This window comes from Solenopsis invicta, chromosome 16, assembly GCF_016802725.1.
Source record: "Solenopsis invicta isolate M01_SB chromosome 16, UNIL_Sinv_3.0, whole genome shotgun sequence".
In the NCBI taxonomy this organism is placed as follows: Eukaryota; Metazoa; Arthropoda; class Insecta; order Hymenoptera; family Formicidae; genus Solenopsis; species Solenopsis invicta.
Window position 1 is genome coordinate 5,511,466 of NC_052679.1, and position 13,284 is coordinate 5,524,749.

At 45.4% G+C, this 13,284-nt stretch overlaps 1 long non-coding RNA gene across 1 annotated transcript in view; it reads left to right on the forward strand.

Annotated features, from left to right (window-relative positions):
• The first annotated feature begins 2,417 nt into the window (after positions 1 to 2,417).
• The window catches only part of LOC120359829, a 35,277-nt gene continuing 24,410 nt past the window's right edge, over positions 2,418 to 13,284 (forward strand). Inside the window, exon 1 of the long non-coding RNA XR_005576621.1 lies at positions 2,418 to 4,719. This is a non-coding gene — a long non-coding RNA (uncharacterized LOC120359829). The remainder of the gene's footprint in view (positions 4,720 to 13,284) is intronic.

Below are 13,284 nucleotides of genomic sequence, written 5' to 3' on the forward strand. Positions count from 1 at the left end.
AGAGACGCTGATCGTTGTACGAGACTCTGATCTAAACAGCGTTTTCTTCGTTGCAAAACGCTTCAACGTATTGCATTTACTTTTGATAAATTACATTTAATGTTTTCAATCATTAATTTAATGTCACTAAAATGTCGAGGAAATTTGCATTTCTGAAATGCAGGGCATTCGACATAAAATGTCATGCTACGCCAGCTCGACACGAGCTCGACGCAGGAAAATCGGACAACGGGACTGGAAGAATAAAACTGACTCTTCTAGCTGTGTCAGAGATTTCCCGTGCAGCAGGCCTGAACTCGCGTTAGCGGCTGATCCGGGGGAAGCAGTTTTCGCGCTTCTGTAACAGACGGGAGGCTACGCGGCGCAGAAGGAGAAAAGATCCTACCAGACGTAAAATCCAAAATTTTCTACGTCCGAGAGCGGTCGAGTGCGGAGGGTGCCGCTGGATAATTTCTGCTGGCGGCATTATGCACGAAGGGGTAATACCTTATACCGACCATTGTACCCCCTGCGAACATCTGGCTGTCCGGGTTAGTGATGGATGGGACAAGTTACCGAACCTGATTCCCGTAGCTGGACCAATCTCACATGTACACACGTTTAGAGAAGGGAAGAAAAAAAAAGGAAGGAGGAACGCTCCCGTGCGCTCGCGCGTCGTCGCGTCTTATAAAACTTTAATTTGCAAGATATTAAACAAACTACTACCGCGAGAAGTAAATTTCACGCGCGTCTGCGTCACGAGAAGAATGAGAACATTTATCTGCCGCACGCGGGGCTTGCGGTAATGTTTATTCTACCTATTGAGTTTATGATTATATTATACAGTTGCGCTGCGCAGTTTCGAGAATCCTAAAGAGGGATATAAAAATCTAAAATACCCACGCGATCTATATATACATATACATATCTCATTCCTGCAATTCCTACTCTGAAAGGCCTGTTTGTTCATGTCGCGTCGATTTTATTGCTCGCGCGAAAGGTTTAGAATGTGGAAAGTCGAGATCTCGTTTCTCCTGGATATCCCGAGCGTTCGATCAGGAATTCCAATTTCGAAACGAGATCCCAGATCGCGGCGATACGAGTGATAACACCGGCCCGGCCGGGGTACGATCGCGCGACGCGACGCGACGATCTAAAATCGCTCGGAGCCAAGCGACTCGTAAGCGCGACGATCTCCCTCCACTTTCGGCACCCGTTACGAGCGTAGCATTAGATCGCACGTTAGACACGCGATTGGCTCCCGTCGGATGCGAAGAGGTTGGGCCAGGTGGGCCATCAGGGGGCACATGACGCGATTGGCAGCACAAACAGCCGCGGAGGAAGGGGACAAACGGGTTAGCGAATCTACAGCTTCACTATAAACGAATTATTACGCCTGTTTATCGGTTAGCCTTATTTACGAGCTTGTTTCGTTCGAAGAATGACTAATTAATTAATTAATTTGCCATTCATTCGCGAGGTAAATATATTATTATGGAGCGATCGCATGTAAAGCGCAATATAAATTAGTTAAAGTATCGAGTTACACTTTATCAATTAGAGACAAGGAAGAGGCCATTTGCAATTCTATCTGTAACAAAATAACAATCCGCTAATTAAAGATTTGCTCCAACTCGATCGAAGAATCTATAATTAAATTAATTCGCGATATTTATACTACTTTTATAGTAGCTAGGTACTTTATTTATTTTTATTATATTTTTGTTGTTATATTGCTTAAGGAAGAGAAAATATATGAGATTTGTTAATGGATATTTATTTGAATCGTTTAATATGTTAAATCAATGCATATCGTTGATATAATTTTCGATTATTTATTTGAGAGAATAAAATGGGGTATTGTGAAATTCGATATGTTTGATATTGAAGTTCAATAGCAAAACATTAACGCACGCAGAAGTTTAAAAGCTCACGAAGATAGGTTTTCATTTGGGATTTCTGTTTGGAGAAAATATTCTGTAAAAAAATACGAGTTTAATTTCTAAATTTTCGTGAAACTCCATTATCTGTTTAAAAACAGTAGCAAAACATTTTTCAGACAATTTACATTTTTTTTTTGTTTTTCTCAAAATAAACTTTTGCGAACATATACTTAAAAATTCTTCAAGCTCAAATTTTCAATTAATTTCTTCGAACAAAAAAAATTTCTTCGCTTTTAATAAAGAGATATTTCGAAATGCACAACTAATAGTAGAGTGCCATTATTCCTATCGAACCGACAAAAACTCGCGGTACTCATCGCGCGCCGGAAGACACGAGAGCGATCTTCCCGTGCGTCTTGATCGAGGGCGCGAAATGCGTGCGCCGAGATCAGGTGGGGAAGGCCTTCTCCCGACTACGACGACGACGGGGCGCAGGACGCGGAATGCACGACGTAGGACGTAGGACATAGGTTCCCCGCGGGTGGGGAGTCCTCCGGTGCACAGCATCCTTCCCTCGCAGCGGCGAAGCGACCGAACTGGTCCTGAGAGAGACACGGCGAGGGGGGCTCGCGAGCCGTGGCGTGGCGGGCCCCGTTTCTGGGCCCGCTGTCTGCAGCCCTCAGTCGCTCGCTGATGCTTGGACGAGCAGGAGTGTCGAGTTATCCTAGGGCAGGGCTCGTCGCGATTCTGCTGATTTCTCACTTTTTCGGGGGAGGGATCCTTCCGAAGGAGGGCGACGATTCGCGCTCGCGCCGATTTCGTATCGACATCCGGCCGATCGCCGCTCTCTCGTCTCATTCATCCCGAGTAGACCGATCGAACGATCGATACCGACTCTCGAAGATCACCGACAATTAATCCAGGATGATTCAAACTGCTACGTAGTGGGAGGAAAACCCGGGATGAGTTTTCTTCCGCCTTGGATTTTGAGAGGGATCCATGACGATTCGACGATCGCTGTTTCGCGCCACTCGGCTCTCGCATTCTTGACCTTGACTCCCGATTCCCGCCCTGGTCAATGATCAGTCGGTCCGTCGCTGACAGTTAACGGATGTCCCGCGAGCTGCTCCGAATTAGAAACGGAGTTTCGAGATATTGACAGCGTGGCATGAACGTACTTACGGATATTTGAAATCATCGAGGAGTGTCGATTGACAGTGTAATTTTACCGTTCAATTGAATTTACTGTAGATTGCAACCTTACGATGATCAAGTTACCGACGTTGAAGATGACGGATTCGATAGGTAAGGGCACGATGAAAGGATCTCCTCTTCTTCTCCCCATGAGACGATGGAAGAAGATTACCAAGCTATATCGAAGTCTCGATCGTTTCCCTCGCGTTCGCTTGAGAGTCTACGCTTTCCGTAACTCGTCATCGTTGCTGCGAAAGGAGCAAGGGGGGACGTTGCAATATCTCCATGGTCTTGAGTGATGAGAATGCTTAACTTCTCAAGTGTGCGAAGCAAACGGATCTTTAAAATGAGAAAGAGAAACACCGGTTACGTTATCGCGACCGGACGGATGTCACGTCGATTGAATTGGCGTGTCCTGGAAAATCGAACGGGAGGACTCTCGCTGGACCCGGTGAAAAGTATAATCCCGACCCGGCGCCTATGCTACGAGGCGTGGTTCGCTTCGTCGCGGACGAGTTTGCCGCGAACGGGTCACGCGATAAAATCCATCGAGAGCACGGATCGCGGGAGATCTCCGATGGAATATCGCGAGCGTAACGCCGTCGTCGCCGTATCGCGTCGCGATACGATCTCGATCCTACGCGTAGTGCGTTTGGATTCCGATGTGCGTGCCGAGTTGGATTACGCCGCGGGGTTACTCGACGGAGTGATCGAGGAAGTGGGAGTCTCGCGGCTGTGATCAGCGCGCCGCGCCGCGCCGCGCCGCGCGCACCGGTCGGGATCGATCGAGCGGAAAGGCAAAAAATCATTCCGGCAAACGAGGATCCCGGAGGCCTCGCGTCGTTACAAGGATCAAGGATCAATGATCTCGGTGCGATGATTTTTCGAATTCTCCGGGGAAATATACAGTTAGGCGTTTTCCCCGGTATCTCGCGCGCGGACGCCTCGTCGAGTAAACGAGCCATCATCGCAGTTGAAATGAGACCTCGCGAGGGCGATCGCTTCTGTTCTAAACGAACCAAGTCTTCGCGGGATCTTTGACTTTTACGCTTCTGCTACAACGAAACGTGCTCTCGTGTTCTCACCGAACACTGCAAACTCGAACAAGAAATTTTCTCGCTATGTAAAGAGAGAGAGAGAGAGAGACAGAGAAAGAGTGGCCTGATAAAAAGGAAGGATTTGCCAACTTCCTGCGAGTTGGAGCGTGAGAGAAAGGCCGCCTCGCAACCACCTCGTATGTTCGACGAACAGACGAGCGCAAGATCGCATCGTGAAGCTCCGAATTGAACTTTGGACGTCCCAGGCGGACTTCCTCCGCATGACAGCTCCATTTTCTCATAAATCAAATCGAAAAGAATCCGTTATGCGTCTGGCGCAGCCGTAGGAGCTGCCTCTCAATGGCAGAGACTTCTCAATTCGCAAGTTCAACGTTAGGAGGATTGTGAGGATCTCTTACAGAAAGAATTCGCAGGCGGCAGATGGGAATATACGCAAGCTGCAGAGGGCTCGAGTGTGACACGTGAAGGAATAAAGCACAACATCGTTTCGCGGAGAAGCGGAGGCATGCACACGCGAGGACGGCGCGAACGGCCGCCGGCTCGCGCCACCTTCGCCGACGGGGAACGTCCCCAGAGACTTCGACGCGTGCACAGGAACATCGCTGGTAAGTCGATGCATTGCGATCTGCACCGAGCTCCCCCCCCCCGCCCCCGCCTCCTCCCCTCCTTGAACTACGAAAAATGTGACGTGTCTGACGGAGACGCGGAAACACAGATTTTTCTCGACACGAGTTTAAAAAAAAAAAATGATATTAAAGCGAGACAGCAGGCGCCTCCGAATACTGAAACGTTTTTAATCAAATATACTTTTCCGACGCTTTAATCCACCGATCGGCGTTATACGTTTTATTTTTCCATCCGCGTGTGACACCCTCTCGCAGAGTAACGTCTGCGCCCCCGGCGGCTGTTTCCATCCCGCTGTTTTTTTTTCTTTTTTTTTTTTTGCTCCGGATAATTCCCGGATGGCAAGAAACACAAGCCCTGCCATTGTTTTGCGGGGATACGTATTAACGAAAAAGCGGGTCTTTCCCGAGCTGTTCGTTCTCAATCAGCCGCGACGGCTATCGTCAGCATGATTTTGTGTTATTACCGCCTGACAAAAACTCGTTTAATTATCGTTGCCTCGCATACGTTATTGGTTATTAAACTACGACGGGATATACAGCGACGTCTCTTTCTTCTCTTTCGTCACACATTACGCTGTTATCTAGGAGGGCAAAAATTGCACTTGTAAAAGTTTTCCGAGGGGGAGGGTGGAAGCGGGAGATCCGCTTTCGATCTCCTGACTCGCGATCCAGTGAACACAAAGTGTCGTGTTACACCGGGGGAAAAGTTACTAAATGTTAATAAACATTTAATTCGAATAGTATTATTGAAATATTTAGTAAATATAAATATATATTTACGCGCAAGTATTTAATACAAGAATCACTTAATTTAATTTATTTTTTTATTGTTTTTTCTTGTAGAGTAAATATTTATGTAGTTCGGTAAATATTGTGGTAGTACTATTCCAATAAACATTTATTAAAATTTAGTAGTTTCTCCCTCGGTGTACGGGCGCGTGCGAGGAAGGAGGTAAAGATAAGAGCGAACGCGCGAAGATATGGAAGCTGGGATTTAAAAAAATGACACGCGGAAGATAGCTACCTGCCATCCTCGAGCACTTGGACGATCTCGGGATCGATTCTTCCTTGGCGAAACTGGTTTCGAACGCGCGGTATTTGGTTTTAGGCCCTTCCGCCCCTCGGTGCGAGTCTATGAAACGCCAAGTGCGGTCATTACAACGATAAACTTCGAACCCCTTTCCAGCGTGGAATACAGATCTCTCGGCGATCGCGAACTCACGCGCTCTTAATCCCGCCGAGGTACGACGATCGCGAGTTGCCCGGTTATCGACTTAACTGCGGCGATAACTTGGTGGTACGACTTTGTTGCCGGAGATCTCGGGTTTCGTTTCCTCTCTCTTTCTTTCTTTCTTCTCAATCCGTGAAAGCACGATGCATCCTTGCACACCTTCTCGGAAGTTGAGACGCTTGGGGCCACTTCAACCAACTTCGATTAACTTTAATCAACGATTAACTCTATCAATGGTATTGCCAACAGCTCGTATCCATTGTAATGAAAAAATCAATAATTCCATTTATCTGTGTGTTGAAACTATAAAATATGTCAGATCGATGAAATACATTATAAAGAGAAGAGAAGAGAATCTCATAAAACTGTTTCCCTTTCCACGTTGGCAACTCTGTTGATTAATGTTAATCGAAGTTGGTTGAAGCGGTCCTTAAAATGTACGATTGTCATCGGTGAATGCTTGAGGATCGCTTAGACTTCGACGTCGCCTCGGCGAGCCTTCGACGGTACATAACGCAAAAAAAAAAATTATGTCGATAAAATTGCAATGACACGCGTATTTTCTAAATCTCGTAAAGTGAAACGTATCACTGTGAAAGAGTGAAAATTGAGAGCTTGTGCAAAATCCACTTCTACAGGACTCTCCCTGTTTAATGGGAGTGAATTTCGACTCTCAGCAGAGTGGCAAATCACTCGAACGTTGCACGAGCTCTCAATTTTCGCTTTTTTTAATAGTGACGTTCCACTCTGGAGATATTCAGAGGGTAATTCGAGGACGAAAATATTCCGTCGTCTACTCGCGCAGAAACATCCCGCGTTTTCCCCGTTTATTGGAGCGTCTCATTTCGAAGCGGCGCGGCGCGGACCCCGCGGGAGGAATTTTACGCCACAGGATGCGAGCTCGTTATCGCGGTGCACGCATTGGCATGCAACGCCGAACTCGCCTGGTTATGGAGTTAACTGCGGCAATAACTTTCGTCGCGACTTCGTCGCTTCTCCGCCGACCTAACGAGTCGTCGCGGCAACAACCTACGCGAGCGGTAGAGGTCTGCGCTCGGTTTCACAACTCTTTCTCCACCTACTTGCGCTCCTCCTCCCGCGGATCGTAAGCGGCGCGTCTCGATTGGAGTAGCTAGCTCGCGAGGCACAGCGCGGGCATATCCCCGCATATCCCCCCGGCGAGAAGGGGGAATCGCGACGAGTGTCCGCGAGAGACCACGCGAGAGCCGTGCCAGGAGCCGAGCCGCTTCGATGGGTCCACCAAATACCACGATTTAGAGCACAGCTTAACCGCTTAACTGCGCAATAACTTTGCGCACTTTCTACGCGCTGATAATGTATCCCTCTCGCCGTATTATCCCGTTTCCTCGCCGCTGTCCGAGAGCCGCCCGTGGTCCCTGGGTAGTGCTCGATAAGGTCGTGCGAATTAAAGAATGCCGGCATTTTTGTATAAATTTATCACACAATTACATATCATTTTATATATGCTGTATGTACACTTATCTCGAATAACTTTTAATCATTTTATTTTTTCACGGAAAGGAAAGATTTGTTAAAAAAAAAAAAAAATAACTAAGAACTGATTTGCTGATTCAACAGATCTACAATCGTAACGGGCAGCCAGTTTTCTATGTTAAAATAGCAAAATTTTACATCTGAATAAAATTAGTGATTATTACTAATCACATTTGTTGATGCAGCAAGATAACTTTTTACCAATCGAATATATGGATTAAAATTTTTATAAAATATATTAGCCATGATGGAGCATACTTTTGCTGCTACAATAAAATTTATTACATTAGTAATTTTCATTGTAATAACGGACTAGTTGCTCTAACAATTAATTCATTACTTTGTTGAATTATCAAATCTGCTTATTGGTTATAGACGTCAAATTTGCGCAACTAATTATATGACAAAAAAAAGGGTTGTTATCAAATCAACAATTTTCTCATGAGTCATATGTAAGCAAGAGTGTAAAATCTTCTTGAACGAATTTGATAATCTTAATACACACATAATTATTTACAAGAAGAAATTTGTTTCTTACATGAAACATTTGGTTTCTTCATGTAAGCAGATTATGCCTGTTTAAAATTATTAAAATCTTTTAAGATCTTATAATCTTGCTTATATAGGAGAATATGATTGTTAATTTGATACTAATTTTTTCTGTGTAGCTTTACTGAATTTAATCTATTTTTTCTGCATTAAAAAAAAGATAAATAACAATCATGAAATTAACTGAAACATCTTGCACCTAATTACATAATTAAATAAAATTTGTTTTTTCTTCTTACTAAGTTTCTTATTAAATTTCAGAATTTCTTATTAAATTTTACGCCCTGCGCTGCGAGATGAATGTCGTGGGATGCGTTTCATCGTAGGAGGTCTCCCTTCCCACCGTCGAAAATCCCTCGAAGACCTACGAACGCGAGCGATGCCCTGCCCCGACGGTATGTCACGATGATCGATCTGCTGTAGCAAGCGCGCGCGGTTATGCTCGCTGCGCGCATGCGGCGATAGCGTTCCTGTCTTGTCTTTGTCAAAGGGTTATATATCTCTTTCGTCGTCAACCCTCCCGATCTGCAGCGCAACCTTACGGCTTATGTAATTCCTCATGCGTCGGTAAATTAATTAACTCTTAACGGAAGTATGCGCCCGCGTGACATCCGGCTATGAGTTATTGAACGACTCATTGTCAGATACAGTTTTATCACGGGACATGAATCTCAATTACCGGCTGCTTTCTTCGTTTATATCGCTTTTTAGCGATACTTATAATTTTTCTATGTACGCTCCTATGATTTTTTTTTTCATGTAACGTTCAAATATTACCACAAATAGTATAGGTAATTGTTATAAACTCAAAAAGGATTTTTCTTTCGTATCTAAAAAAAGAACTTTAGAATTAACCCTTGATCCAACAGTTTTATCGCTCTTAGTCTAATCAGACCACCATTGGTGGCCTGAGTGTTTTCGAAAAAGTTTTTGGGCTCTAAAAAAATCAGAAAAATTTTGGTACATTCTTCCAACCTTTTAGAATATGATTTCACAATGTTTGACCTGAACTTGTACATACGTGTCCGAATTTGAGACAGAATAAAAGTTCCAAATTGGAAATTCGTCTAGGATTCTTCGAATCCCTGGTTAGACCACGAAAGGTGAGTGACATAAAATCAAGCTCTCGTTGAGCCTTTGAGAATGCTGTCAAAAAAACAGAATGAAAAAAGAATATATTTCATAATTCGGGAATTCAGTAAGCATTTTTTTTCAATCTTAACGAAATGCCTCATAGGTCATATAGCTTGATCTATGCTAATTTATTGATTGTGTGTTTCATATTACCCTTTCAAACTGCGCACCGAATAAATTATCGGTCTTGAAACACAGTTGAACAAAAAACAATAATATCACGTTATTAAATTGAAAGTCCATTAAATAATAAACGATGCTAACAAGCGTCTAAATTTCCTTTTGCCTTCCTCGCTATCAGGGGATCTTTTACCGAAAGCAAGGCGAATCGTTTTTGCGGTGTCGGGATTAACGGCTTATAACATCGAAGGGATATTAATTACTCTGTCGCGTGTCGCTCCCGCGAGTCAATCCGAGATAACGGCGAGGTTCGCGCAGAGCTCGCGTGTGCGGATTGATACAAGTTCATTGCGCCATTACGCGCGAAACCGCGCATTAAGACAGCGGGGTAACCCGCGCCGTGTGCATTCCAGTGACTCGGTATGCACACCTCACGCGATAGTTTCGCGATCGAGTGAACCTTACGGTTCCGCTCGTTCGAGTGGTTCGAGCTCTTTCGCCACTTCGTACCGTTCTCTCTCTATCGTAGAACAGAAACAGAATATCGCGATATTCCTCTCTCTCTCTTTCTTTCTATCTTTCTCTGTTGCTCTCCGGATGTATCGGTAGCGCGATCTCACCCCGTGTCCTCCCGCGCGCGCGCGGTTTCCGAGTTAGGGAAGGCGTGTGGCAATCCGCCGGCCAGTGGCTCGGCGAACGATAATTACGTCGGAGGCGAGATTATCGCGCGAAAACCGGGCAGCGGGCGAAACTGGAAAGAATTCGAGGCGGAGCTGAAAGCCTCGGAGAGCCGGCGAGATCGGCGGGATCGGCGGGATCGGCGGGATATACCGTCGGCGCCGCGCCGCGGCCGTCACGATCGCTCCCCCAAATCAATTCGATTAATCGCGTTTTAAGCGACAACCATCGATAATTGCTCTTGCTTAATCGCGGAGATTGCCGTAACGATCCATCGTACGGCGCGGCGCGGCGCGGCGCGCGATGAAGCAACGCCGCCGTTCGGTAACCGGCGGCCTTATCTCCATCAATAAGCACCTGTCGGGGCCCGCCAACGGGCCGCGTTGGCCCCACGTGAACCGGCCAGCGCGTGTTTCACCTCCATTCACGGAATGGAAACCGCGAGCGGAACAGCAGCGCTCGCTCGTTCTTCGCCGCCACCGCCGCCGCCACCGCTGCCGCGAAGAGAGCGTTTTGACACCTCAGATCCGAATCGGGAAGCCTGGAAATCGCTAGGCGTCATGAGCGCCTCGAGGCTCCCATTTCCTCAACCATGTTATATGCATATCGAATTACGTCAGACACGAGAAGTTGTACCAACTTTTTTCCTCCTCGTACCACACATCTCGGGATACATTTGTTTCTTCGCGTGCCCCGCGATGCATACTCGATGGCATATATTGTAGATTGGTACATGCCGTTTCCTTTTTTTTTTTCGATTCGTAGATCGATAATATGAAATTTTAATCAACCGTCGTAAGATCCATTTGCGTAGGGGAAATGCTGAACGCATTCAGATCAATTTACTCGAGCATTTATTACTGCAACGTAATAAAATGAAAAAAAAAAGGAAAATTTTTCCGAGTCTTACCAGTCCACGAATGCGGATGATGGCGTACGAAAAAACCGATTTATCTCGACGTATAGGCGAAAGGAAGGAATAAATTCGCATTCGATTTCTCCTTTATGGCGACCTACGATTCGATACGGCTATGAGAAACGCAATCTCGTCCGATATTGCATTTTCTACACGATTTTGCTGAAAATTCAGCTGGACACAGATATGAAAATAATTTTGTTGGACCATCAAAATAAAATGCTTAAGCTGGTTGTTACACTGAGAGAAAAAAAAAGTTATTTGATACAAAAAAAAAATTGTTTACTTGATGGGTCCTAATAGCTTATTCTATACTTGCACTCAAGTTAAAATTTTTTTTAAATAAAATATTTATGTAAATAAGATGAAATAATTTGTATTCAAGTAATTTTTTCTTGCAGCTCTAGAAAATATTTACTATTAGAATTTAATTAAGTTTAACAATATTAATAAAATTATTTATAAAATCATTATTTAAAATACAAAATTATATACTTAAGGTAATATGTCTACGTAAAAGTAAATATTTTGACTTAAACAGAACAAAAAAAAACGCTTGCATCAAAATATATTATTTTAATAAAATGAATTTTGTGTGCAGAACTTTGTCTAAACTTTTTGCTAATCATGCTTGAACGTTTTACACAATTGTTTTGATTCCAACAAAATTATTCTCATCTGCATCCAACTAAATTTTCAGATTCTTTAGCAAAACTGTTTTTTCTGTGAAAAAAAATTTTTTTATGGAATGCACCACATCCGGCTGATCACGTACCCACTTTAAAACCGATCACTTAAACGTTAATTAATGTAACGCTAATATGTTAGAAACAGATCTCGCCGATACTGTCTCGCGCGAAATCCGTACTCCGGATAAGAAGACAGCTCGCGGTCTCCGACCGCATTCCCCGAATGCATCGCGTCCCATCGCGATACGCGATCACGCTAGCCTGTATCCATTGCCAATTCGAACGTGTCGACGTCGTTCATTAAGCGGCCATGTTACTACACGCTCGTTTGGAGGAGAATCGCGTATCCGCCCCACGAAATTCCATCGATAACGTGCGCGTCGCTGCGGCACGAACGGCAATTGCAGTTGCAGTTGCAGTCGCGATCCGTTATGTGCATTTGGAAAAGGAGCGGGAAACCACGTAGAGGGAGATGACGGCACGCCCGTTAGAATCGACGAAATTCTCTCGTTTATGAATCTAAGACTAGATTTCATCATTTATTACGCACTCGGGTCACCCCGATGGATACGAAGGAAGATTGCCTCGGAAGAACCCGCGGTCTCTGTCTCGCGACCTACGTTGCTTTTCGCACGGCGACAAATAAGATAGCAGATGGAAAAAAAAAGAGATGACTACGTATATAGATAATCCGACGACCGCAACATCGTGCAAACGCGAGTCGCTTTGAACGAGGCAGCACATCGTGTAAGGTAGCCACATCGGAGCGGGAGGGACGGATTCGATCGACCTTAGAAGAATGCTCGATAGCAGATTGGCATGGCGAGATAGAAACTCGACGAAGGTCGACAAAAAGGGAGAGAAGGAGGAAGAAGAGGAAGAAGACGAAGATGACCAAGGTGAGGAAGAAGAAGAAGAAGAAGAAGAAGAAGAAGAAGACCAAGAAGAAGAGAAGAAGAAGAAGATCAAGAAGAAGAGAAGAAGAAGAAGAAGAAGAAACGAGAGAAGAAGCGCGGGGAGGAGGAGGGAGAGAGAGAAGGTGGAAGGCCCTCGGGAGGTGAACGTACGATTATGTGATCACTGGAGGATGCACACTCCTCCCTCTTTACCCGTCTCACAAAACTAGTTTACACCGAGACTGGAACTGGAAGATGGGAAAAAAGCCCCCGTGCACGTCGACAGCCGATCTGATTGGATTTATCAGAGAGCCTTTTTTTCCCTTCTCCCGCGTCGATAGATTAAATCTGGATGCCCTCCGTGGACGCGGCTAGCCGGCCAGGCGGCCGGCATATGACGGGTGGGATCGGGTGGAAATAAAATGGTTCCTACATAATCTGCGACGTAAGCGAGAGAGGAAAGTTAATTACGTCTCTTAAACCGGGCGAGACGATCGCCGGTAGATCGACGCGCTGGAACGCGACGTGTCTCGCGTGTGTCTAAAAATAATTTCGCTCCGATCATCGCGAGAAAGAGGAGGAGGACGCAAACTCCGATACCATTGGGATACGTCATGTCGCGGTGTTTTCTCAAGGAGGGAAGTTAGAGAGAGTGAGAGAAGAGAGAGGCACCCCCTGGGGAGCCGAGGAGCCACCCAAGAAGCAAGCACCGCGATCGCTTCGCGTAGGACACAGCCGTAAATACCGTTGTTACGGCGCATACAGAGTGCATAGAGAGCGCACAGAGAGAGCGAGGATCATCACCCTTTACGCGCT